General features: G+C 39.8%; 1 protein-coding gene and 1 long non-coding RNA gene across 8 annotated transcripts in view; one reads left to right on the forward strand and one right to left on the reverse strand.

Annotated features, from left to right (window-relative positions):
- Positions 1-22,759, forward strand: part of bsna (bassoon presynaptic cytomatrix protein a) — a 124,932-nt gene that overhangs the window by 41,354 nt on the left and 60,819 nt on the right. The window lies entirely within an intron of this gene.
- LOC146364090 (uncharacterized) lies at positions 383-17,358 on the reverse strand. Its single transcript, XR_014798867.1, has 4 exons — positions 17,293-17,358; positions 16,940-17,023; positions 1,420-1,489; positions 383-912 (listed from the first exon to the last, which is right to left on the reverse strand). It is a non-coding gene; the product is annotated as an uncharacterized LOC146364090 (long non-coding RNA).

Here is a 22,759-nt window from a genome sequence, read left to right on the forward strand (position 1 = left end):
ATCACTCTGGGTTCTTGGCTAGGTTAGCATTAGCATGCTGTCTGTGCAGATGTTTGCAAAGAGCTGAAGTTGTGTTAGCAGCACAATGCAGCTGTTTCTGTCCTGGGCACAGTTTAAAATGGCCAAAGGTAGAACATGAGGTCAGGAGTGTGGCCTGGCCACACAATAAAGAAAATCCGATCATATTAAAACTTGTTGCTTACAAATAAATAAAATCTAACTCGGGTATACTGACCAAAGAAAACCATAAACTGTGTGTGCACAGCTTGTACTGTCAGTATGTGCTCCTTTCACCTTTGTATTTGATCTAATTGAAGGTGGCTTTGTTTCAGTTCATAAATTTACATTAAAGAAAAATTTTGAAAATTATTCAGAAGTTCATTCTTTAGTTAATGTGTTATCTCGTTATCTAAATTAAGTGCCACTTCTTTGCCTCTCTCTGCTGTCCCGCTGGGCTACAGTAGCCTGTATTTAACCCAGTTTTCTCAACAAAGATTAGTAATCATACTAATTGTAACACAGAAACATCTACATGTACAGTAGTGAGATTCATAACAATATTCTGGAGTTTTTATGTATCTGTATCATAATCCACTGTGACATCAGCACCCCTTGATCTCGCTTTCTTTTCTTCATGTCACCTTAGATGGACTGTCGTGCACATGTCGATGAATTAAAATGAATGAATGATGAAATAAAATAATATGTAGCAATCCAGTGAGCTACGCGTTGAAGACAAAACACAAGAGGAGAGAAAAGACTGTTCCTAGGAGACCCATAATCACAAAACATAGACATCCTTTTCTGTTTCGCTGTCTTTGTGTCTCCCAAAGTACCTCTGCTCATGGTATAAAGAAACAAGCGTAAAGGCCAACCGCCCTCTCACCTTCCCTTTTATCGATCCAGTGCAGGCTTAGAGTTGAAAAGAGGAGAGAAAGCAAGAGAAAAGAAAAGATGGCAAGTATTTCAGGAAGTTAGAAATAGAGGAAGAAGGAAAAGATAAGGAACAAATGTCACAGAAGAATAATGTAAGAAATGGAAGGAGAAGGGGGGAGTGTAAGAGTTGAGAAGGTAAGTAGTAAAGCAGAGAAGGAAGTCAGACTGAAAGGAAGGAAGGGACTGATGAAGGAAATGCATGAAAGAAAATAAGCAAGGATGCATGGAAGTCAGTGAGTCTGGCAGATTTACAGAGACTCATGGCATATTTACTTTGAGGCAGTTTAATGCCTCCAAGGTCTTTAGTACTTTACAGTACTGTGAAGTGCTTGCCTCATAATAGACCTAGATATAATACACAGGGCTATATATAAGTGCCTTTAGTACAGTATGCAGGACGGTGATAAATACACACTAACACAATAACAAGAAGGAATGGGCCATATCATTGAAGATGTCACGCTTATTCATAAGTGGACTTACTTGGACTTACAATCTGTAGATAGCAAGCAGATGTGTGTTTCTTTGCAATCTGGGTTAAGGCCTGTAGGTCCTAAAAAGTGCATAAAATGAGAAAAGAGAAGGTGGACACAGAGAGAAGGAGTAGAAAAGTGATATAACAACCATATAAAATTATTTCTTTAAGCCAATTAGAGTCAAAGATGATGGTGACAGCATATTCTACTAACTTCTGAGCTCTCTACAAAAAGGCAAATTATGAGGAGAAAAGATGGGCATCATCATGAACATTAGTCATTATAAGCATACAGAAAAAAGTAGAAATAGAAATGGACAAAAAGGTAGATTATTAATGGAGAGAAATTCTTAGAAAATGTTAAAAAGGAACTCAAGGTGGAACTGAGATGAATGAAGAGACATTCATAGAAACAAAGGAAGAATAAAAAGGAAAATGAATAAAGTGGGACAAAGAACAGAGCAATGGTGCAAACAGTTAGAAAGAGAGCTTGACAGCAGCTGAGAGGAAGCCAGACATGTAGACCTGAATCATGTGCAGCTTTTAGTCCAGAGGGAAGACAGGCACTAGTGCACACGCACGCACACACACATGCAAAAACCAGTAATTAGAACAGTAGGACAAAGAAGAAGGTAATAAATCAAGCAAGTGAAGCAAAGAGGGACGAGGAGAGAAGCCAGCAAAGAAGTGATGATATCACAGATGAACTGCATGTACAGTCATTTCTATACCTGATAACGATTCCTATCAGCTCACTCCGGGCTGACTTTGCAGGTTTTTACAGTTTATCTTAACTCTTTGTGATTTACTTGATACATGTCTCTGACAAACAAGTCCTAAATGTGTAAAACTTCCAGATTATATTGGAACAGCAAATGGAAATTTTGGGCTGTAACATAATTTTATTACATCACAGGTCATAAAAGTGTTACCACAGTTTAAAGCGATAAATCTGTGCAGCATCTTGTAGAAGCACACTGAGTAAAAGAACAACTACCAAGTTGTTGCTAATATAAACAAGCAACATGCAGGTCTTTGGTCTTCGCTTGGAGGTATCCTATTTGATCAATTAAGATGGCGCTTCAGCTAATAAGCATATTGACACACTATATTGCCAAAGTGCCTGTCTGCCTTCACACACATGTGAACTTGAGTGACATCCAATTCTTAATCCATAGGGTTTAATATTATGCCAGCCCACCCTCTGGAGCTATAACAGCTTCAACTCTTCTGGAAATGTTTTCCAAGGTTTAGGAGTATTTATGGGAATTTTTGACCATTCAGAAGCACATTTGTGAGGTCAGACACTGATGTTGGACGAGAGGGCTTGGCTCACAGTCTCCACTCTAGTTCATCCCAAAGGTGTTACGTTGGGTTGAGGTCAGGATTCTGTGCAGACCAGTCAAGTTCTTCCGCACCAAACTCGCTCACCATGTCTTTATGAACCTCGCTTTGTGCAGCAGTGTGCAGTCATATTGGAACAGGAAGGGACCATCCCCAAAGTGTTCACAGAAACTTGGAAGGATGACACTGTCCAAAACATCTTGGTATGCTGAAGCAGTAAGAGTTCCTTTCACTGGAAGAAAGGGGCCGAGCCCAATTCTTGAAAAACAGTCCTACACCATAATCCTCAATCCACCAAATCTGTATTGCGCTTGGTGATATAAGCCTTGGATGGACCTGCTCTGCCACTGAAACCCATTCCATGAAGATCTCTACACACTGTTCTTGAGCTACATGAATGCTACATGACGTTTGGAGGTCTGTAGTGATTGATTCTGCAGAAATTTGGTGACCTTTGTGCACTATGCACCTCAGCATCCACTGATGCCACTCTGTGATTTTACATGGTCTACCACTTCGTGCCTGAGCTGCTGTCGTTCCCAATCACTTCCACTTTCTTATAATACCACTAGAAGCTGACTGTGAAATATTTAGTAGTGAGGAAACCTTCACAACTGGACTTGTTGCACAGGTGGCATCCTATCACGTCACCACACTGGAATTCACTGAGCGCCTCAAAGCGACCCATTCTTTCACAAATGTTTGTTGAAGCAGTCTCCATGACTAGGTGCTTGATTTTATACACCTGTGGCCATGGAAGCAATTGGAACAACTGAATTCAATAATTTGCATTGGTGACAGAATACATTTGGCAATATAGTTTATTGGATCACAATGTGGAATGAGATCATAAAAACCTAAACAATGTTACAACCTCTTCAGATCAAAGTCCATAATCTGGAGATGAATGTAAAATGTCCTTTTGTCAAACAATAAATGTGTCTGCTTGAGTCATTTTTTGACTCAAGCAGACACTAACAAAATAAAACCTTTTGCCTTTACTAAAAAAAAATGAAAGCTACTGACATCGCACTTCAGATGAGTTCAAGAAAGACAGGAACACTGTGGGATAGAGAAACATGGAGGTCGTGCTCGTTTGACTTATCAATTATTCAAATAGGTTTTTTTACATATATAAATAGCAAAAGAGATGAAAAATGTAAGGTGGAGGCAGTGTCTACTGAAAAAGAAAAGTAAGAAGTCACACGGCTTCGTCTTTCCTCCTTTTCCTTGCATTTCTGCAAACTTCCTTCCTTCCAGCCCCTTTTCCAAGATTCTCCATTCCAAATCACTTGCTTCATCATGAAAAATACTAATCAGTAGCTTTGTCTCTAGTGGTGCAAACATTCTCCTCGTGGTGATACCTACTCACACACCCACACACGCACACACAAACGCACACACTGCTTATAGACCAGGTGTTAGTGAATGAGTGAATGAGGTTATTTCACTGTCCAGTCTGTCATTCAGACTTTTTCGGCTGTCACGACTGCCGTCGGAACAATTACTAGGATAACAGCACCCCATCCACCTGACTGTGTGTCTGAATGTGTGTGTATGAGGTCACATTTGTGTTTGTGGGCATATGCACATCTGAAGAGAACTGATTAGGGATTGTGACATTTAATCTGCTGCGTTGTGTTTGTGCATATGTGTTGTGAGCAGAGATGGGCAGTAACGCGTTATGTAATCCGATTACTCAAGTAACGAGTAATGTAAGGGATTACTATTGCAAAACAGGTAATTAGATTACTGTTACTTTCCCGTAAGCACGCTGCGTTACTAAAACCGTGATTTTTTTGCGAGAGTGTCTCATGACAATGACGTAAGCGAGTGCGACGTTCATGTGCAGATCAACAAAGGATAATATATCGAGTGCAGGAGAGAGTATGAGCATGCAGCGTTTAAAGCGTGGAAGTACTGACCTTACTTTGAGTTTGATTACGTAAAAAGTGGCAAAAACATTAGCATCTGCTGTTCACTGCGTGGGAAGAAAACTTCTTTTTACAGCGAAAAAAACCCCTAAACTTCCGAGCAAGCACCGAGTGCGCTACCATGTAATGGGAAATTCACCCATTCATACAAGCACAACAGAGAGCAACTTGGTGTAACAATATTTGGCATGCAACCAGGGATTGAACTACCAACCTTCCAATAAGGTGACTACCCACTGAGCAACAGCCACCCCAAACATCTTCACAAACTTGTCATATGATTACAGCACCCAACACTGATCTTGATTCTTGTTGCTGAGCAGAGTTACCACGAGCTTCCAAATAGCAAGTGACCGTCAATGATGACGTGAATAGCAGCCAGACTGAAGAAAATCAGAATTAAACATGAAAAGCAACTGACGTGTGCTTGTTACTTTACTATTGTGTGGAAAATATGTCGCTTGCACAACATGCAACTAGACACTGACAGCTTAAAGTATGAAGTTGTAAAGCTGATTATTCTCTTGCTATTTTCATTAGGATCACAGTCTTTGTTTCCATTTAGGACTCATAGACTGCTGCTGCCGTGTTATCCATAATGTGTCGATGGTGTCTTTCTCAGGTTCCCACAGCTGGACAAATCACTGTGCTTAATGCACGCATCACAATGACCAAAAGGTTAACGTAGATCATTTCTTAGTTGCTCATCTGTAGTTATGTGCATGCCCATGTGTGAGGAGACCCCCACAGAGCTGTCTGTACGGTTGCCCGGGTCATTAAGGTTACCGGAGCAGGATTATGTTTATTTTACATAACAGTGTTTCATTATGCTCATCTTTCTTCTTCTTCTTCTTCTTAGTCTCCCTACCTTTTTTCTTTCCTCAAGCTGCTCCCTGTTATCTCCACTTATTGCCACCCCCACCCCTTCCTCGCTGGTCCACTGGTTAAAATAAATGGAGAATAACAATCTGTAAAATGATGAGCAGAGAGTAGACACCCAGGGAGGGGTGAAGTAATGGAGCGAGGAAACAGCACGACAAAAATTTAACAAAAGACAGAAGCTGCATAATGTCCCATTAATTGTTTGACATTTAGTCAACTCCAAACAAATAAATGCCATAAAGTAATGTGTTCTGCTGCAAGATGATGGCCACGTCCAATTTAGATTTGCATGCTCGGAAAAGGAAACTCTCGCAGACACAACAACACACAACAGCGCTAAATTGATTCTTGTGATCCTCGTCATCTACATAATCCACTGTGGCTCTGTGGTCAGCCCGTCAACCTGTGTTTGTTTGTGTGTGTGTGTTTTGTGCATTCACACAGACATGCGTGTGTGTTCCATTACAAGTGACAAACATAGTTAAAAAAGCAGTAATGTGTATGGGAGAGCATAAGGTATGTAATCCATTTGGCGTGTGTGTTTGTGTGTTGTCGTCCATGTGTGTTTGCATGTGTCACACCAACTTTTATGGTCTGTCCAGCTGAATTATTGATCAGCATATGAAAATAGCCCAGACAGGAAGAAGCACTGCGCCAGACAACCCACGCCCACACCCGTAGCGCAAGACACACACTTACCCACACATGTGTGTCTGTCATGTCTGTGAGTTAGTGTATTATTTAAATTGTACTTCACCTGTAAGTAGTATCTTGAGTAAATATCTTAAGTATCAACAGAAACCTTTGCTGTTGGAAATCTAGTCAGGAGATAAAACATCAGTGATAATGTACGGCAGTGAGAGGGTGATTACAATCCATGAACAGTTTTAGCCTTCACCCCAAAGGTCACACCGTGCAAGGCTGTAAAATGTCTGGACCAGAAACAGCGCCCACAGTTAAAAGTGCTAGTCTTGGATACAATGTCCAGGAAAACACTAACATGTCCTCTGCTGCTGTAGCGAGACACCTCTGTTCTCAGTGTTCTTTTTGGACAGCAGAGACAGGGCACACATGCACTTTGACACCAACAGCTGCAAAAACTTTATAAAAATAAGATAAAAAAACATCTTTTATTTGCCATTTGTATACATACACAAGGTCTGGGCACATAGCAAATCCTGTGCAGAGCTTAGAGTCAGAGTCAAACAAATACAAATATACAGGATGTATCATCAAAAAGGAATCATCGGATTTAAAAGTGCTTTAATTTGGCAGCCAATCAATGATAACGTGCAGTGGATGTTGTAACTCCAGACATACTCGCAAAAGGGAATTGACTTTCATATGGATGAAAGTGTGCCGTGCATCCAGAGGAGGACACATTGAGCACTTGTGAAGACTGTAAGTTTTGTATATATGTTATATTATATTCAGCCACATGTTTTAACATTTACCACGAGCATCTATGTCAGTTACTTTAAAACATATAAGCTTTTGAAATACAATGATTCTTTTTGATACACTCCATACAAATATGAATCAAGTAAGTTGTTTTCTAAAACACAACAATTTGTTAAATAATTTCTGGTATAAAACAACAGTTTGGAAAAATATTGAATGTGTTTATAATACATAGCTGAAGATCATGTGGTGACGTGTTAAGGTTGAGAGACCTCTGAGGTGTCTCGGGTAGAATTTCCTGGAACTACCAAATCTGCACCACAGTTGTTATTTTTGCATTTCATCCAAGAATTCACCTAGAAAAGTGTCAAAATTGGTCTCTGACAATTCATGTCAGTCAGAGGCTCTCCCATGCACTAAAGGATGCAGACATGTACTTTAAGGCTTGAAATAGAAGAATCAGTGGAAGGAAATAAGGATAGAGTGAGTCATGTTTCTTTATTTAGAATGAAGTCAGAATACAGGATAAGAGCAGCAGCAGGAATGACTGAGCTACAAATGGACAGACGATTCGCTCCTGCACTTCAAGACATCTCCCTTCAATTAATAATACAAGGCTCACCATCCTGTGCTTTCTTCCTTCTTCCCTCTTCTTCCTTTCCCAGCTTCTGTCCAGCCTCCTCCTCTCCATCTGTTCCTTTCATCTCATCCTCCCTGCCTTCTTTTTTCATCCTCTTTCGCCCACCCAGATTTTCCCAGGTGGGACTCAAACTGGCAACTTCCTGATCATTGTTCTGCTTTATGTGTAAATTCAGCGTTCACTTGCTCAAACTGTTTTCCTCTTTTGAGACTGCATTTTATTTTGGTTATTTTTCATGGCTACAGATACAAAATAAAAGATTTATTAGATTTACCTTAAAACTGCTTGATTGCCTCATGAGAGCCTCTGCAGCAGCATTGTTCTCGGCAAATCTTTGGAAAATGTTTTCACAACATACCACATAATTACCAGGTGAATGTAAAAAGTGATGATTCAGTTCACTTTTATTCTCCCTCTCATTTTCCTGCTAGATCTACTGCTAACTTAGTCAGAGCTTGCAACTTATTTAGTCCACTCATCGTCTTAAAGAAGTCATACAACATGAAATTAGGGAATTGCAAGGCGAGTAACTTTTACTTTTGCTTGTGTTGTTGACTTCTTTTTCTTTCTCGGAAAATTAAAGGCTAAATTAGTCACTTAAATCAGGACACAAGCCACCTGCTTCTCTAAACTCTTTCAAATATACAATCATGTGCAAAATAAAGAAAGTACACCCTTACTGCTTCCATAGGAAATAAGAGGGTAAGTAGCAGCCAGGTGATTATAATAAAATGTACTTGATTTATCAGCATATTAACACAAACCCCTCATACCAAGCTCTGTGCTGGATGGGTGATGATTTGGGCTTGTTTTGCAGCCACGGGACCGTATAGCCATTGAGTCCACCATGAATTCATCTGTATACCAAAGTGATTGTAGAGTCAAATATGAGGCCATCTGTCCAACAGCTGAAGCCTGGTCAAAATTAGGTCATACAACAGGACAATGATTCCAAGCACAGCAGCAAATCTACAACAGAATGACTGAAAAAGAAAAGAAACAAGATGCTGCAAGGGCCCAATAAAGTCCAGACCTTTTCCCGATGCTGGTGCTGGATCTTAAGAGAGCTGTCCATAAACAAAACCTGCAAACCTCAATGAAGAGCAGGAAGAATTCCTCTGCAATAATGTGAGACACTGAAAAAGTGACAGACAAAACTTTAAGCTGTTACTGCCAAAGGTGGTTCTACAAGCTACTGAATCATGAGGTGTATATAGATTTTCCCAGGACTACGTGGAGCTCTGTAAGAACTGACTGTACGCAATTAAATGCAGCACAGTGGATTATAGTCACTGAATATTTTTGTCAAGGAATTGTTTTGTGTCTTAGCTGTTCTCTTGGTTGGTTATTATTCTGGTTATTGTACGACTGCTGAACACTATTAGAAAAAAGCCCCTATTCAAAAATGCTGTTCTGAATAAAAGAAAATGAAGGCTGATGCAAACTGTAACACAAATAATCACAAATGCAGTAGTATTCAGTAGTTACAGGCATTTGTAACAAACTCAACCAAAGTCTCCCTTTTTGTCGTCATTCCTAACATAAAACTGGGATTAAAAAACAAATTTTACCACATTGTTTTAATGCCTTAATAAAATAGATGATGTGAGGATAAACCTGATTCATAATGAATATGCTGACGATGATGATGAGGAGGAATTTGAGATGCCTTTAACATTTGAATATATATTAAAGTTTTCGGTCGACTACTTCATGTTAGTTTAATGACTTAAAACTTCTCTGCTTACGTAGTTCTGTCCTGAATCTGTCAAATCCTGTTAAAATCACAAACTGTTTCAACTGAACTTGACCTGACTCTCAAACCATGAGCATGTACTTTTTAATGCTATCCAAAATGCATTTTGTTTACCTACACTATTCAGATCTCAAGCTTAAAGCTTAGCATTGTGTACCAGTTTGCGTCTAGAGGCACGTCTGTGGCATTGCGTGCTAACTTGGCTTGTCACAGTTGGTTCTTTAAATACCTGCAGATGACGTAAATTGAAGCCAAGTGCTTGGTTTGCCTCACAAGCTTCAGTGAGGTAGGAGGTAGGAGGGGCAAGTGCCATTTTAAGATCCTTCTGTTAGCACAATGAGACTGAAGGCTGATAAACCTGTACTCGGTTTCCAACAGTGGTTTTCATTCCTAAAATACAGCAAGTGTGGAAATAACTTCACAGACTGCAAGTCGAGCACTCGCACTCTGATATCACTTGGGTCTTTTTGTATGTATGCACCTCACTCCATTTCAAACACACACATCACACGCACATCTCTTTTTTCACCCTCTTCATTTGTTTGCTCTCTCTTGAATTAATTGCTACTTCTCTCCACCATTCCTCTCCGGCCAGTTCCTGTGCAGTTTTATGTTGCCTTTACGCTCTCCTCTACTTACTCCATCACTTCCTCAAATGCTCAACCATCCAAACTATGCACTTTTCTTTTCCTACCCTTGTGCATCCCTTTTTCATCCTTCCATCCACTCTTCTCCCCTTCCTTCTATTTGTTTTACTTTTCCTCAGTACGAACCTTTTGCTTCCAGCAGCTCTTGTTTGTGGGTGAATTACAGCTCCATCTATGTGTTTTTACATCTTTCACATTCCCCCTTTCTCACACATTCATCTCTCTTAGTCTCTCTGGCTGTAACCATTTGGGTGAATATACAGCTCCCTGCTGGAAACAAAGGCCTTGCTGTAAAGTGTACAGCAATGTACAAAAACTCAAAAAGCAACATATACAGTTTTGCCCCATAAACACAGGAGACCTTAAAACATAAGCACTGCTGTGCACCTGTGTAACCAGGATGCCAACACTCAAAATCTCAGACTCATTTATCAAATAATATTTTGAATTTTGCTATTTCACCATCAACACTGACCTGGTCTTTAAAGAATCGCTGTATAATTTAGGCATAATAAAGAAAATGTGCTTTTTTTTTTTTTTTTAATTGTAACAAAGGGTAACATTAAAATTATAAAAATAGCTTGAGGTCTCTGCTATTAGATTTCTTTAAATTAGAGTAAATATACAGATTAAACACATTAATCTTTACCAATATTTGTGACTGAACTTATTGCACAGTAAGGGGATGAAAAAGTTCAGCTAATATTCAGCAATACAAATGCATACAGCTGTGTTCAAATGCATGTGCTTGCCAATTAAAAGGTTGCTAGTTTGATTCCAGGCGGAGATACAAATCCCCTTCGGGGCTGTGTTAGGAGGGACAAATCAAACACACACATCTACCTGCTGTGGAGATCAATTGTCACAAGAGAGTAGCTTGTTTTTCTTCTAAGTGTTATAACAAGATATGTAGATTTATGATGAGTGGCAAAGGTGCAACAGAGAACTTCAGAAAGACTGTTGTGTAAGGAGAAGAGTCTGAGGAGGGCAGTGAGTTTGTTCCCTCCTTATAAGCACACAGGAGTGGCTGGGGATTTTTGCAAGGAAACACACTGTTCCAAAAGGTGTGTTGCTGAATTTTTCAGGAGTGTGTGAAGACATTCTCTATAAATAGTTCCTGATAGGTATCTGAAAAAGTAGTCCTTCATCAGGAGCAGTAATTTTAATGTCTTTTTTATTTTCCCCACTGGGACTATAGCAGTTAAAACATGTTTTGTGTGGCCTGAGAGAGAATTTATATCACTCTAATCTAGAAGATTTTCTCTTCATCTTTACAAACGTATTGCCCAGTATGCACGTGCTTATAAAAGACAGAAATCCTATGAAAGTATTTTCTTAACTCATGTCAGTGTATTCCTGCACAATGGAGTTTTATACAGATGGCGCTGCCTGGGTGTAGGCTTTTGTCAAAGTGGAGGCACACCGGCCCTCCTGGGAGCTGTCAAGCGGCGAGTCCCTCAGGGAACCACAGAGAGGGATGTAGAAAGTTATTTTTCTTTACAACAAAAGGGAACTTGATCTCTTGACAGCAGTGCTCTTATATGAAACTATGTTTGCACTTAAGGCACAAAGGCACAGTGAGAAAAATCAATGTGCTCATCTTTGGCACAAGCGGCAGATCAGAAAGAGTTGAGGAGATAAGTGTGCGGTGTCCGTATGTTTGCCTGCATGCAGCATACTTGAAAGTTTTTCCTGTCCTACTTTCACTTCTCCGTCGGCCATGTTGCTTTTAAATGGGTCAGTGAGGAGAGCGGTTCATTCCCCTGGGCTACACAGCTGATCAAGTGAACCCCTCACATACACCAAAAGAGACTCCCAGCACAGAGGCACAATGCGATTCTCCAGTAAAACCCAGAGGTACAAGGACAGTTGAAGAGAGGATGGGTATTCCCTCACTGGGGTGGAAAGAGTGACCGAAAGCTGATTTCTTTTTTTAAAAAATGTAGAACCATATTGAGATTTTTTTTGTCAAACAGATTCCACAAAGTGAAAAATACACTGAAATAAAACCTCGGCTTCTGTACATTCAAAATGCAGGCTTCAGTATACTAAAGTCTATCAGGGTCACACCAGCATAAACAGACAAAACAGTCTTCAACTACTATTATTACATTTAAAAATATATAACAAAATATATATACTTAAGGTTTATTTTACATAACTCCTCCCATTTTCTATAGTATAAGTCCTGAACTGTGTACACATCTGTTAGCAGTAACAGTACATCTTGAACTTTCCATCATTGAATTAAGTTTCCAACAAACGTTATTACTTCAGTTTTATACATTATAAAACAATATGTTATTTAAATGATTAGGGATCCTTTTAGCTGAATTTTGAATGTACTTTTAGGAACTTTCACTGAATATCAGGTTTACATTTTTCTGCCTTTATTAAACTAGATTACTATTTAGTGTGCTGACATGCTGACAATGGGACCGTAAATAAACTGGGAACTGACTGAGGGAATGAGGAGAAATCACAAAGGAGGAAGTAAAACTGACAAGGCATGAAAGAAAATCAGCCTTCAAAGTAAAACAGTTAATAAATATGAGACAAATGCATGAACAGATCGAGTCGCTAGTGCAGATTCCAGATTAATTAAAGGGAACACAGAATGTATTGGGGCCACATTAAGAAACTATAGTTAAAATTTCGAGATTAAAGTTGTCGTTTCAAATCAAACAACTGGGCTGTCCGCTATACCCTCTACAAAATTCCTAGTGTAGATGAGTTAGTCAATCATCCTTAAGAATCAGTTTTAGTTACAAGGAAATTATTTCTTTTTTATTGCACAAAAACAATGTGGTGACGGGTATCGCAACATTGAAAAGATGATGCAAGAAAGCTGCATCTGGTCAGAAGGAAAAACCACACAAACTTGGAAGACTTGGCCGGATTTGAAGAAACTGAAAAAAAGCTAACCGATGGTTACACCCTCACGCAATAAAGAGGATGTATGATGTATCACAGCTGATCAAGTTGTTTCACTGACTCATCTACACAGGGTATTTTATAGAGGGTACAGCAGCTGTGGCAATTGACGTAAAACACATTTTTAATCTCTACATTTCACTTTATTTCTCAAAATGAACAATAATATTTTTTCCTTAATGCGGCCCTAATATTCTGTCATGCAAGAGGGCAAAGGCACTGACACAAAAACACAACACATACAGCAGGAAACAGAAACACTGAGGTAACAAAACACATAACAAATAATAAACTGAAACTAGGAACTGAAGCTTAATTTTAAAAAGGAAATAAATTAAAACTTCACTCTGTATTTCAAAAACTTAGCAAAATTTAGGCTGGAGCCTAAATATCACAACGAGAACTAAAGATCAAAATTAACATAATGAATCAAAAACTCAGCCTAACCCTATTAATTAACAAAACACAAAGAAAACACTGCGAGCACTAACTGCAGTGAAACCCACATAGAAGTCAAAGCTGAATAATGAAAATTCTAATTCCAAAGTCAAAACACTAGAAAAACCATAGAACCATGAGATTCGGGGTGTGCCATTACCACTGACTAGACAAACAAAAGGCCCGTGAGGCAAAATGAGGATTGCCACACATCAAAACCATTGAAAGAGAAGCATAATAAAGCACCAAAGTGTTGTTAAGATTCATAACCTCAGTAACAGCTTTGCCAGTTGCCAATGATGGAAAAGTAGCTGAGCCCTGTTTTACCAAGTTGAAGCTTAAGGGCACAATGAGACAATGTAAAAAAAATGCCATTACTGTAACTGGGTCTGGTGCTAAGCTTTAATGAAGAATTCTCTTTGAGACGTTTGCAGAGTTGAGACTTCTTGACTCATTACAGCCGAGTAGAGTGAAAATGTCTTAAAGTGACACGGAGCTTGTTATCCTCAGGTTTGCACACCGTTTGCATAACACAGGATTTTGGTTCAGAAATGTACAGACTTTACAATGAGTCTGCAGTTGCTTTGCAGGTTGATGGCACTGAAAGACAGAAATGAATGCGTGACGGGAGGCCTTTAGACCGTAAACCTTCGTGGTAGCTTCATCAGCATTTTGTTTCTCATGTGCATGGTGCTGAATTCAACACTGTGCGCTCTTACACGTGTGTGGTTTAATCCTCTGGAGTTAGCTGGATTGCTAGAAGTATTAAATATGTATATTACATAAGATTTTCTTTTTTGGGGTGGGTGTTATAGGGAAAAGCCACTATGAAGATCCTGCACAGGGATTAAATAGATTAGCTCATGTAGTACTGATCAAAACACAGCATTTGCCATTTCTTGAGTACTTTATTAGCACGATTGTGGGCTTGGCATGTGTTTCCTAAGCAGAGGACTGAGAAAACAAAAGTCCTTGCTTAGATACAAAGGGGACTCAAATGACAGCACGTGTGTTACACCAAGGAATTTAGCATTGGTTGGTTCAATTGAATTCAATTCAGCTCAATTCATCTGCTGTTACTGGTTGGAGTGAGAGAAGGAAGACAGGATGAAAGACATGCTGTGCAAGAGAGCCAGAGATTAATAATAAGTATGGATTACATTTATATAGCGTTTTTCCAGGCACCCAAAGCGCTTTACAATTCCACTATTCATTCACTCACTGGTGGAGGCAAGCTACAGTTGTAGCCACAGCTGCCCTGGGTCAGACTGACAGAAGACTGACATATCACACCATTGGCCCCTCTGGCCAACACCAGTAGGGTAAAGTGTCTTGCCCAAGGACACAATGACCAGGACAGAGAGAGCAGGGGGATTGAACCAGCAACCTTCCAGTTACAAATGAGCTTCCCAACCCCCTGAGCCACGGTCGCCCGATTAATAATAAGTATGATTCAGTGCAGAGAGGCCTGTTAATATGACTGAAGAAGAAATAGTCAATGCATCATGGGAATCCCACAGCAGCCTATACCTATCACATCATAACTAAGGGAGGATTCAGGGTCACCTGGTCCAGCCCTAACTATATGCCTTAGCAAAAAGGAAAGTTTTAAGCCTAATCTTAATCTTAGAGATAGTGTCTGTCTCCCGAATGCAAACTGGATGCTGGTTCCACAGAAGAGGGGCCTGAATCCTGTTTTATCCTCAAAACTACCGTGTTTTAGTGAAGAAACGAATAAGCTCTGACAGCAGGAAACTTGGCAGCCATCGTAAACTGAAGAGACCATACTGTGCCGATACTGAGAGAGATGTAAAAAGCAACATCTCCTCTTACAGCTTTTACAGCTGTTTGTGTTTCTCTCTGATGTGTTCATATCAAAGACAAACATGTTGATCGGCCTTTCTTTTGCATGTTATCTTGCTCTCACACATTTTACAGTCTGCAAAAGAAAATGACTCATGTCTTTAAAAAAAAAAGACATACACATACAATGACGCAATATGATCTTAAAAGAAAACCCAGGAACACAGTACAAAGAGACGCACGCACACACAAACACACAGTCATGACTCACATTGATTATTAAGTGAACAGGGTGAATGACTCATCTGTCTTTTTTTGTATTACTCTCTCTCTTTATGGTACGACCACCCTTATTTGTTCAATTTGTCTTCCTTTTATACTCCTACAGTTAGTGTGTGTGTGTGTGTGTGTGTGTGTGGTGCTAGTATATTTTGGGGTTGTGATAGACAAGGAGAACATTGACTCACACCCTTTTTCATTCTCTTGCTGTATGTCTCTATCTCAGTGCTCCAATGTGCTTCACACACCTGTCTGTGCTGCACCAGAGGGGGTTCACAATATTATGTGTCACTGCTGGATGAAGAACACAGATTTTCTTTATTTAAGGGAACAGCAGCCGATTGATTTGACGCAATCCTGAACATGTCAAATCTTATATTAAACCCTTATATTATTTAATGCTTATATTAAATTTTAACACAAGCATTAAAGTGATAATAATGATGCAAACGTGCAACCCACCACTAAGACCAATAAGCTGAACCTACCCTAATTGTTGATGTTTCAGACTTGGATCTGGTTAAAGTTTCTCTGTTGTAATGACTTAGAAACCAAAAAAGTAACAGTAGAGAAAAATATTAATAAATACATAATCATTATGCCGCCACCATTTCTGCTTTGCTCTATTCAAATCAGAAGTCAGTTTTCCCTCCTTCCCTTTATTTTTCCTTTCTTCATCAACTGTTTACTGTACAGAACAGTTTTATGTCTGACGGAGAAAGCTGATCAGCTGAACAGGTATTATCAAACACCATTCATCACTGAACGGGTTAAGATCCAAAAAGCTGGACGTGCTCACTGATTAAATAGGTGCTCAATCGGTTACTGGAAGGAAAACAACTCACCATATGGCTACATATTGCTATATATCCGAGAACAAATTCGTCATAGAGCACGGGGTCACTTGCTTGTAGGGTTTCATTGCTTTTCTCAAGAAGACTGCTGAAAGACAGATTCTTGGCGGCACAGGCTCTCGTGTTTTCAGAAACTACAGCGCTGCATAAAGCTAAGTTAAGTTTCACTTTCTGCAGTTGATACCATATTTTTCAAGATAGTGACACACATTTGAGTCAACACCTCTTTGCCTGTCTTTTTTTTTTTTTTTTTTAATTTAAACTATAAAATCAGCCCCATCCTTGTGATTATTTGACGCTGAGTAACAAAGTCATATTTTTATTAATGATTTATAAGCCAGTCAGTTGTAGGCAACTATGAGCTAAAAAACTAGTTCTAAACCTTAATAACTTCAGTAGTCTGTGTAAACTCCACCTGACAGCATGACAGTGTCCTCTGTGGTTGCCATGACAAATGTTGGTGGCCCATCTGCCAATCAGCTGTCAAATCCTGTATCTGTGGCTGCCCGTTGCTGACACTGACAGCTATAAAGATGTGACACACGCTGACACACAAACACAGATAAAGATATGTGTGGATGCAAATATAAACAGTCCATCACTCAGTCATACTCACGTGCACCCAGAAAGAGATGACTGTTCACACAGCCGACTGCTGAAGCCTGTGCACATGCGCAGCCGCAGTTCGGTATGGAGGCTCCTAGATTTACATCCAGGATGCATGGAGAAAGAAACATGTTCAGATAGACCCTGTACTGGGATCACATTAAGACGTGCACAGTTGAAACATGGATCAGACGTTATTTAACTTAAATGACTTCCTTCCCCTGAAAGTGACGGACATGCACGAAGCAAGACAATGTGAAAAAAAAAGAAATTGACAAAAGTGAGAAAGAAGCAATGAGTCGCAGGAGGAGATAAAAAAGGAGCAAATGAAAGTGAAAGAGAGAAAGAAAGGGAATGACTTACACGCTGAGTCAACTTTGAATGAGAAAGAACTAAGATAGAGGGGACGCCCAGCAGGATCAATCTACTTCCTCTCAAGCCCCCCTGTGTTTTTTGCTCAGTGCATGAGTCCCAGCCAGACTGTGCCACTATGTTGGTGTTTATGGGGGTGTTTTTTCTGCTGGCAGTCCTGCCCTGAGACTGAAGCTTTATGCATTTCTGCTCCATTACCTCCTCCGTTTTCCCTCCTTCCTCCCTTGCAGCTGTTCTCTTCTACCCACTCAGACTTTCTCTCCTTCACTGTCCTCTTTTCCTCCATCTGCCTATGTGCGCTGTTGGCATTAGAATTCATGAGGTTATAAGTGTTGACACTTTTGGGCTGATAAATTAGACTGTGTCAAGCAAACAGAGAGCACAAAACTGTTACGTTTAAGTTGCTAGATGTGATAGATTAGAGAATTATAAATCTTTCAACAATCAGGTTACCATAATTAATTATAAAGCCCCATAAATCAGATGACCCCCATGACCAAGCACATTGTGATGGTGGGAAGGAAAAACTCCCCTTAAACAGCAAGAAACGACTGACCAAACCAGGCTCACAGAGGGCAGCCAGGGCAGGGTGAAAGGAAAAGGAAAATTTAATTTCAGAAAAAAAAAGTTAATCGGTGGGTTTGAATGAATGCAGTTTTGTGCAGCATGGCTTATTCTGCTGGGCTGTATGCTGGCTAGACTTGAGTTTCCCCTAGCTCTGCAGAACAACATTATGTCACATGAGGGACAGGAGCAAGGTGACTCCAGTTTCCTGAGTCAGTGTGATTCTAAAATCCGCCCTTATTGACTGAAGCCTTACTGACATCCATGACTTGTGGTATGTTTTTATTATAAGAACTTAAAACTGTTACCCCCTTTGGTTTTCTCTGCCAAGAATGAAAGGGAATGAAACTATGCTTATCTCCTGCAACAGCATACATTTGAAATACATTTGAAATGCTCCACTGTTTGGCTTCTTGGAAAAAACAAAACAGAACCCTAGTCCCAACCATGGCTAGTACCATGGTTGGGACTAGCCATGGTACACTACTCTGAATATATTTTAAACTGCCAGCGGTAGCTTGTTTCAGCACCACTGAGACATTTGTTGGTCTTTAGTGATTGGTTAGTAAAAGCTGAATCTCCTATTCACCAGTGAAAATCAGTTGTTTTGACAGTTTGTAGACTTTGTTCCCATGTCACTGTTTACAAGCTATTACCTTGTACCTTTTGATATCCTGCCTTTTATTTGCTAGTTGTGGACTTTGCTTTTTAAGACAACCTTTTCCGCAACTAAAGGCATTTGAAACTTTTCCCTGCTGTTTCATGGGCCGTATGCCAATGGGTACTCCGAAATGTTCAAATAATTGAATTTCTGGCCAAGAAGGAAAAAAGCAAGTGTATAATCTGCCAATAAGTCCAGTTGCTTCCGCATTTGTGGCAGACACTACCAGGAGAAGCAGTCTTTTGAGCCATAGGAAACATTTAAATCTGAACCATCTGTGCTTGCTGGAAGTTTATTAGCAGTAAAAAGGAAAAAAAATGCTTTGAAAATAAGAATGCGGAGACAATGAGTGAATGAAAATCATTTGATAGAAGAGATATTCAGTTTGTGAATGAAAAGCAAACCTCTTAAAATCATTAAATAGTTTGAGGTTAAGAGGTTTGCTCTAAAGCAGTGTGAACCTGAGTTGACTAAAAGCTGCAGTAAACACTGGTCATCCATTTGATCCTCACCTGTTTCATGTCTGTGCCAAACCAGTCGGAAGTGAACACAGTCACATTATAAACACAGCTGCTTTTCTTCTAGTTACTAAGTATCAGATCCACTCTAATGCATTCAGATATAACACGAAAGAGTGAACTCAGTACTACTATTAAACTCTTCCATGACATTTACATTTAAGTGCATATAACACTCACTCCCATATGCACATGTACTAGACGCAGTCTGTGATTCAGATGTGGGCTGTTGGATTTGATCTGTTAAAAGCATGTTGTTCATCTGCTCAGCTCAGTAGGAGACATGATGATTAAAGACCTGTATGTGTGTGTATGTGTGTGTGTGTGTGTGTGTGTGTGTGTGTGTGTGTGTGTGTGTGTGTGTGTGTGTGTGTGTGTGTGTGTGTGTGTTTGTGTATGCAGTGTCTCATGATGGCTCATAGCCCCCAGTCAACAGACAAGCTCACACACACTGCCTCTATTTCATTATGACAAATCTCACCAATAATGGTTCCAACAAAAACAGAGCAAGCAGACACAGAAGTCAGTTAGCATACATGCAAACCACATACACACCCTGACGTGCCTGCGTGCACAAACACACACGTGCTAATGGGTTGTTGCATTTATGGTGACAAATCTAAGCAATATCGGTTTTCACAAACACCACGAGAGAGAGTTAGGTTGAGGGAAATGAGGGACAGAAAGTGATGGATGGCTGAAGGAAAGAGAGCAAAAAGATTCCACTCGGACTGTACCGTGATAAAGAGGGGAGTGAGAAATCAACAGAAAGGGAAGTAAAAGTGGGAGAAAAAGAGGCTTAGAGAGTACAAAGGACAGAGCTGAAGTGCATGTGTGTGTGGGTGTGTTAGTAAAATCCGCTGTGGCCGATATTAAAATGGAGATTTTCACTCATTCGAAGTCTCGTCTTCATTTATTTATTTATTTTTCAGAATGTCAGATTTCTCTTTTGTGAAATCTGACAAAGTCAATTAAACCCAAGCTCTAGTTACAGGGTTAGCGTCAGTCTTCAGGATATTGATGTAAGTTAGTGTAATGTCCTCTGAGCTGATGGAAAAATGACAGGGTGTGCGAGTGTGTGGAACTAGAAAAATCCAGCTGCAACCAGCAGCTCAGTGGTTTGTATTCTGCTGCTGCTGCGCTCTCCCTCTCCACAGTATCTTTCTCTGTGTCTCTTCTTATTCCTCCCTCCTCTATTAAAACCATCACATTTCTCTCTCTCCCATCCCATCCTCTCTCTCCCTCTGGATTATGGTTTGTATCATTTTTAAATGTTGATGTGCACCTTCATTCCCTCTATGGCAGACTAAGTAGCAGCACATAGCAATGAGCAGTTCCATAATTCCACAGTACAGTAAATCCCACATACATACTTATATGAGCAGCAGCTGTGTGCCTCCCTGCTGGTGAGTTGTGGGAACTGCGCTTAGGATGTTGCCCCTGTCCATGGTGCTGATCTCAGCCAATTTTGTGCTGCTGCCTGGATGAATATCTGGCATCGTGTCTTTAATAGATCAAATTTAATGAGATGCCTTAAAGCATATTACCTAACTAATTTTTATGATGACAGAATGTTAATTTATAACAAGCAAATTGAGCTATCTTGCGGCCGCTTCTCTGCACTAAATTTAAATTTTAGTTTAAATTTACAACTATTACAACAGAAATTCCATATCAAGGCTGACATTATTAACAGATGTATAGCTTTCACACAGTGTGAGGAGCAAGGTGAGAGGATGATACATCTTTAAAATGATCATTTCAGGATTCATGTCACTTTTCAGTGTAATTCTGGTCTGCTTGTGCATGTAGGTGCATGTAATATCAGTGATGTTTGTAAAGGAAGCTGGGATTTTGTCATGCCAGTTAGATGCATCATTGCAGACAAATGATGGAATATATTTCCCTGGCCTTGCTATTTCTTGAGTTTCTTGTGTTCCTTCTTCCTGCTGCTTTCTGTAGCTATGACTTGGTATAGCTACAGCTATCACTACAGCCTTCTTCCTCTGCTTGTCGTGCTTTGCTTTTCACCCTTCGGTATACTTAAACTCTGCAGTGTGCAATTTCATAGAAACTTACTTAAAAATAACCATAAAGATGTTTTTAAAATTCCCAATAGATACATTTAACCCAAGTATAAAACAAACTAAATGACATGACAGAGAATTTTATAGCAAACGACAGTGAGAGAGAAACAGCTTCACTATCTCTGTGACCCACAAGGGACAGGAGGGCAAATTGATTTTGCCTCCCCAGTAAACACACACACAACAATTCACACTCTTGTACACACCAGCATAAACCAATTAGAAAACACCCCCTGGAGCACTTTGGCAAATCACATTACAATCCAGGCTTCTCTTGGTCCAATGGGAATGGATTCTGCCCCATAACTGACCAATCAGTTCTCACAGGTAGTAATCCACATAGTTTTTTCCACGTGTGTGTGTGTGTGTGTGTGTGTGTGTGTGTGCGCGCGCACATGTGTGTGTGTGTTTGCTGGAGTGTGTGTTGATAGGAAGTAAATTTCCCATAGGGCTGAAAGTACCTTTCACATCAAGCTTTCCCAGGGCATACAGAGAAATAACAGTGTAATGGAATGTGATGTATGTGTGGCTGCATGTCACTGTATGATGTCAATTCTAGTAAATTCTAAGTTTGGTTTGGGGTCTGCAAAAAACTGCTGTCTACTTATTTTTATTTTATCTGCACTATTCCTATGTGTGCTAGACTATGATAACCAGCTAGATGTGAAATAAACCTGCAGGCTGGGGGGAAAAAATCCCCCCCCCCTCACAGATATCCACCTAGTTTTGTTTACTTTCTGTGACCTTTGACTTCTCATCATGTTTTACAGCTGTGCTGTCCCTCTTGAGTTATAATGTCTTTGATGAAAACAGATCGCAGGGACTTCAGGGTGACTTCTCTGTGTACTTGCTGCCTCAGCTAAAACTCCTGACTGGCTATGTTTTAGATATTTAATGATGGCTATCCAATTCTGTATAATTTCACATTAAGCTCTTCAGTTGTTTATCTAAGTCGTAGACCTCTAATCTATTTAAAACAATGAAAAAGAAAAGGTTAGCTCATGCACTGCACTTTTTACAAAGATAACTGGCTTCCAGTGTTTGTAATAAGGTTGTTTAAATGCATCGTATACCAATTTCTTTGCTGAAGTTAAAGCTAGCAGAGAATGAAAGACTGCAGATTTCAATGTGGTATTTTGCATCTAGCACTGCAAATAGAAAATCGTCATATATGTAACTGGCATTCGTCAGTAAAAGTTATCTTCCTGCACTCTCCAATATAACACTTTCCTTTGGCTTACTGGCTAATAAGCTGCAAGCAGCCACTTCACTGCAGTTCTTTAGATCAAAGGAAAACACAAATATAAGAGACAACCTTTGGACAGTCATAGGAACCAATACAGTAATGGTGTAAGCGTTTTTTGCTGGGTGTAAATAATCTAATCTGATGACTTGTTTACTGTCTATTTGTCTCATCTTCTGTTTGTTTCACCCTGTAAAGCTTCTTACGGCGATATCAGAACATTAGACTGACTTTAATAAACTGGTTGATCCGGGAAGAATTTTCCTATAAGGTGTATTCAAATTCTTCTCCTTGCCTTTCTGTCTTCCATTCTTTCTCCACACTTGGCTGCCCTCGCAACAGTGAGACACCAGTTTCTAGTTAGGCCTTTCTGCCTGTGTAAAAT

The sequence above is a fragment of the Perissodus microlepis genome, chromosome 20, assembly GCF_051167445.1.
Source record: "Perissodus microlepis isolate ML-2025 ecotype Zambia chromosome 20, ASM5116744v1, whole genome shotgun sequence".
Lineage (NCBI taxonomy): Eukaryota > Metazoa > Chordata > Actinopteri > Cichliformes > Cichlidae > Perissodus > Perissodus microlepis.